We start from the raw sequence: 6,626 nt of genomic DNA on the forward strand, positions 1-6,626 counted from the left end.
CAGCACTAAACTATGTTTTCTACCATTATCTTGCATCTACCTACCACTTCAGCATTTTATTAAAAATAAAAATAATAATAATAATAAAGGGGAAATGTGGGATCAACATATAAATCAAGTACAAAAATCAAACGAATATTCATATTTGACCTGATTGTTTATAGGTCATAATGCGTGATCAAAACCGAAAGTTTCTGTGATGAATGCCTTTGTACTGTTCACCATGTAAGAATTTATTCACTATGTAAGAATTCGTTCACCATGTAAGAACTTATTCATTATGCTTCAGAAGATTGGAGACTGACGAGAATTAGACTTGAGATGGATTAATGATTGTACATTGAGCATTGACCCCCCTATACTGAATTTTATTGCTGTTAACAACCATTTGATCAATAAATATGAGAGATGCCCTCTCAAAAAAAAATAATAACTAAGAAAGACAAAAAAACCCTTTCCCTAAAATTTGCCTTGTCATTAGCTCTTTTTTTATGCTGAACACCCAGATTTATTTCCCTCTTTTTAAACAGACCAAGTCAGTCAAACTACCTCACCTGAAGAAAAATAAAATAGTGAAAAGGAAAAAAAAAAAAAGAAGAAGAAAAAAGAAATGCATTTGACCCAGGAGTTCCACTCATAGGAATTTACCTGAAGAAAACAAGATCCCAGATTTAAAGACATAAACACCCTTATGTTTATAATAGCATTATTTACCATAGCCAAGATATGGATGCAGCCTAAGTTTCCATCAGTAGATGAATGGATAAAGAAGATGTGGTGCATTTACACATGGAACATTATTCAACCATAAAAAAGAAAACAAATCCTACCATTTGCAACAATATGGATGGAACTAGAGGGTATTATGCTCAGTGAAATAAGCCAAGTGGAGAAAGAGAAATACCAAATGATTTCACTCATCTGTGGCATATAAGAACAAAGGAAAAACTGAAGGAACAAAATAGCAGCGGAATCACAGAACCCAAGAATGAACTAACAGGTACCAAAGGGAAAGGGACTGGGGAGGATAGGTGGGTAGGGAGGGATAAGGGGCAGAAGAAGAAAGGTGGTATTATTATTGGCATGCATAATGGGGGGAAGAAAGGGGAGGGCTGTGCAACACAGAGAAGACAAGTAGTGATTCTACAACATTTTGCTATGCTGATGGACAGTGACTGTAATGGGGTTTGTGGGGGGGGGACCTGGTATAGGAGAGAGCCTAGTAAACATAATATTCTTCATGTAATTGTAGATTAATGATAACAAAAAAAAAGAGAAAGAAAAGGGGGATTACTCCCTGATAGGATAAAACTAACTGCAGATCAATGATTAATGCATGCTTTACATATCCTTAATTTTGATCTTTCAAAGGGTGTCAGATGATCAGCTATGGAAGTACATTTTTCTGATAATATTCCTTTCTCTTAAAAATAAAAAGCAGTTTCTGTGTGGTGATCTCCAATAGGTTCTTCACAATGGTATAAAGGTCATATCAAAGTGTGGGCAAAGGGTTTGTTTGTGTTTATACAGAGGATCAAAGCCTAATTTGGCTACACAGAAAATGAATTAAGATATGATATGAAGAAGAACTTCCAATATCAACATCCTCTGGAAGAGTCATTCCAGAAGATGATCATCAAAAAAATTCAAGAAAGATCCTGGCACTGTTGCAGTTGTACCTGCATTCATCCCACCAGTTCCTGGACTTGCCATTGGAATGAAGAAGGAGATATTTAAGCCGTGCTGTGCATACAGTAAAACAACAAATTTGACTGGATCTATACTGTCAGAACTCAACCAAGAATTAGGAGAAGTGCAAGTTGCAGTGCTCTAAAATTGTGTGGCTATAGACTATCTACTGTTAAAAGAACATATGGGATGTGAACAGTTCCCAGGAATGTGTTGTTTTAATTTGTCTGATTTTTCTCAAACTATTCAAATTCAGTTAGACAATATCCATCATATCATTGATAAGTTTTCACAAATGCCTAGGGTACCTAACTGGTTTTCTTGGTTTCACTGGATATGGCTGGTAATTGTAGGTCTGCTTTTGTTATGTGGCTGTATTCCTATTATGTTAATGTGCGTATGCAATTTAATTAGTAGTTTAAAACCTATACATGCTTATGTTACTCTACAAGAAGGTATGTCAAAGAAATAATCAATCTTCTGCTGGGAGCCATGCTACTCAAGCTGTGTAGCAAAGCTCAGGCTGGAGGAAGACCCCCACAAATCAGGGGTCTTTGCAGCTGGCTCCCTCTATTACCCACCTTGATTTTGTTATTTTCCATTATACTATTGGCTTTGTTTTTACTTGCATTGTTGCCAAAGACTAAGCTACCCTTGCTAAGCAGCACGGAAAAGATGAGAACATAAACTTCCCAAAAGCTTTTCAGGACAGTGCTCCTGAGGAATAGAACATGCAGGGGCCAAATGGTCATCTTAGCATAAAGTACCAAAACCTGCTCTTAGTCAAACATTGACCACCCCATTTCCACTGAGAATGCCCCCCTTGTTTATGCTAGTGAAACTAGTGATGGAAAGTTTTCTAGAAATCAAGTTATGAGAGAATATTGAATAGAATAACCCCTGTTGACACTTAATTAATCATCTCATGTTTTCTTCCCTCTACTACTTCTATAGTTTGTTTTTCTTCTTTCCTAATCACAACCCTTTACTAGAATTTGTGCCTCATATGTGAAATTACCAAGCATCATATTCCAGGAAGTAAAGATACCTCAAAAACAAGTGCTGGGCATAGAAGCTACGGAGCATAAATCTGCAAAGAAGTGAAAAACTAACCTTTTCAAAGAATATTACTTCTCTCTCACTTACCAGCTTTACATCTCCCGGTATGGCCCCGGAAGATGGCTGGTTAGCCAGAGACGGGTAAGATTCCTCAAGGGAGGAACAACCTAAGACAGGCACAGTCACAGGGGGGCCATCAGGTGAGAAAAAGGGGGCCAACAGAGGTGAGGCTTAGAACCTCACCCCCCCGGCCCCCCCAGTTTTGAGAGAAATCTTCCACACCTGTGGATGTTTTGTTGCCCTTGTTCAGGTTGGATTAAGACCTGGTCTGTAGGCACAAACCTGATCATCTATACCTGCCTTTTTACAGTTATAAATCATGCTTTCTATCTATATCTTGCATTTACCTACTACATTAACATTTTATTAGATTCACATATAAAGTATAAAAATCAAATGAATAATCATACATTATATTTGACGTGATTGTTTATAGTTTAGAGTTTGCAGTTAAAACAGCAGTTTCTATGATATGAATGCCCTTGCATTGTTCACCATGTAAGAACTTGTTTAGTCTCTGCAGTAGTGGAGTCATAGAGACCTGTATAGCATATGTCAGGGAGATTTTGGTATCTACACAGAAGAAAGAGAAATGTAGATAAGAAGGAGAAATTTAGTTTGCTGCCTACTGTGCCCTATAAAGGGGTATAAGGTGAAGATATGAGTTTATGATTTTAGATTGATTATAAATTTATTAAAGCCTCTAAAAATATTTTTGTGGGAAAGAATCCTAGCTAACTGTGGCACTAGGTGACCTGTATTTCACCCTGAGCTGATAGACTCCATAGTCGCTGCTACATATTGCATGCTTCTACGGTCACATGCACTTCTTAGAAACTGCGTTGCATAGAAACGTACAACACAATAGAGTACATGTTATAAGAAAAGTTTCAGTCAAAGAACAGAAAAACAATCACCTGTCTAATGCTTGACCAACCACGAATAGATTAGAAAGTAATCTATACTTATGCCTATACTTATTAACCAACTGCCTATACTAATTAATCATCAGAATAAAAAAATAATCATATCCTTGTGCAAAATAGTATAAATAAAGCTGTCATCAACACTTTGTCGAGAGACCACCTCCATCTGACTCCGTGTCCTGTCTCTCCATACGCGGACTGCGTCCTGCACCTTCGGGCATCCCACCCTTAGGCTGGAGCTGGACTCCCGCAATCTTCCCATGTTTTCTTCCATCTGCTACTTCTATAGCTTTTCTTCTTCCTTCCTAATTACAACTCTTAAGTAGAATTCGTGCCTCATATTGAAATTACTGAGTATCATAATTCTTCCAAGTGGTAAAGATACCTGAAGACAAATGCTGGGCATAGAAGCCACAGGGCATAAATCTGCAAAGAAATAAAAAGCCAACCTTTTCAAAGAATATTTCTTGTCTCTCACTTACCAACTTTACATTTCCCTGTATAGCCCCGGAAGATGACTGGTTAGCCAGAGACGGGTAAAATTCCTCAAGGGAGGAACAACCTAAGACAGGCACAGTTGCAGGGGGCCATCAGGTGAGAAATTGGGGATCAACAGAGGTGAGGCTTAGAACCTCACCCCCCGTGTTTTGAGATAAATCTGCATCCATGGATGTTTTGTTGCCCTTGTCTAGCTTGGATTAATACTTAGTCTATAGGCACAGACCTGATCATCTACATTTACTCTCTTACGGCACTAAACTATGTTTTCTACCTTTATCTTGCATCTACCTACCACTTCACCATTTTATTAAATAATAATAATAATAATAATAATAATAATAATAATAATAATAATAATAATGGAGAAATGTGGGATTCACATATGAATCAAGTATAAAAATCAAATGAATAATCATATCTGACCTGATTGTTTAAAGTTCATGATGTGTGATCAAAACCGAAAGTTTCTGTGATATGACTGCCCTTGCACTGTTCACCATGTAAGAACTTATTCACTATGTAAGAACTTGTTCACCATGTAAGAACTTGTTCGTTCTGCTTCAGAAGATTGGAGACTGTTGAGAATTAGGCTTGGGTTTGATTAATGATTGTGCATTGAGTCCCCTATACAGAATTTTATTGTTGTTAATAACCATTTGATCAATAAATATGAGAGATGCCCTCTCAAAAAAAAAAAAAGCCAAGCAGAGAAATACAAGTACCAAATGATTTCACTCATTTGTGGAGTATAACAACAAAGCAAAATTGAAGGAAGAAAATAGCAGCAGACTCACTGACTTCATGAAGGGACTAGCATTCACCAAAGGGAAGGGGTTGGGAAGGGTGAGTGCAGAAGGAGGAAGAAGGGGATCAAGAGGCACTATAATTCCTAATCACAGTATATGTAGGTCATGGGGAAGGCAGTACAGCATGAAGACGGGTAATGACTCTATAACATCTTGTTATGCTGATAGTACTGCAATGGGGTGTGGGTGAGGACTTGATAATATGGGTGAATGTTGAAACCTCAGTGTTGTTCATGTTAAAACTTCAGAAGATTGTATATCAATGATGCTTTAATAAAAAACAAAATTATAAACATGATGGTTGAAAAATACTAAAGTCAGGATACAAGAGCCTAATCATTTTTTAACCCATCCATTCCTTAGGATTGTTTATGCAACTGGTTATCTTGAAAGCTGAAATGACATATCCCCATGGACAACTAGCAGCTTATTTATCTGCTTGTTGTAAGAGGTGCAGATTTCCTAAATCAGGCTTCCCTGCTTGTAACACAGGCACATTGTGTGTACATCCATCTGGGTCCATCATGTCACCTCCTTGGGACTTGGGGGCAAGGGTAACTGATGCTCATGTGATGATGCTCATGCTTTGTGCTTTCTATGAGTAATAAATGTCCAGCTTGCTATGTATGAGAAATGGACTAGTAAAAAAATGATCAGGGCTTTATATCCTTGACACATGCAACAAGACAGGTAGAAGCACAAAAGTGCCAGGGAGCACTGTCTCCTAGTAAGGTTTTATCGTGGAAGACTTCAAAATAGTATGGCTATTAATGGTCCATGGGGCATGTGTACAGGGACATTATGCATTGGAAAAAGGCAATGAAATTCTGATGGCAAAGCGTGAAAGCCACAGGGCCTTATCTGAATCCTATAAAGTCCTTTGTTTCTGATCCATGAAACTTGTTTTATGTCAGATTCCATGAAACAGTAACAAGAGGGAAATTGTCTTATTAGTAGAGTAATATCAAATCTCAGACCTAGAAAATCTGAGACAATACATCCACCAGTCTTTGTTGATGATCCTTTTGTTCTTGTTTGTTCTTGGATCCATGACTCCAATATATACATACACATATATCTAATGACTTGGAGCATTACTTATAAATTTTCCTAAGACTTATACATATTCTCTTTCAGTATTATGGTAAGAAAGCTTTGCATGCATAACTTTTTAAATAATTACAATTCCCTGAAGATATATACATATACTGGTATAGTATGGCAGTACTTACTATAGACATTTTTAACACCTGAAACTGCTCTTGAGGAACAGTCACCTTACTGCCAGACAAAATTAATTATATTATGGGTATGGCCCTTTAAAAGTATTAAAGTTTATAAACTCCTCCCCATGACCACTTTAAAAAAGTCCCTAGAAACTAAAAGACTCACTTCTCTGTTGAAGCACAGAGAAATTTTGGGACTGCTTAAGTTCCCCACATAACTGTAGCAAACTTGGCTCTGTTATTCAGAGCTTCAGTTATTCGTTAACATTTTTGCCTTTTCTTCTGTTTTACACGAACAATGACCCTCACCTATATCAGCCTTTGTACCGATAACAGTGTTGACTGTCCTCACTTGGGGA

Source organism: Manis javanica, chromosome 16, assembly GCF_040802235.1.
Source record: "Manis javanica isolate MJ-LG chromosome 16, MJ_LKY, whole genome shotgun sequence".
Lineage (NCBI taxonomy): Eukaryota > Metazoa > Chordata > Mammalia > Pholidota > Manidae > Manis > Manis javanica.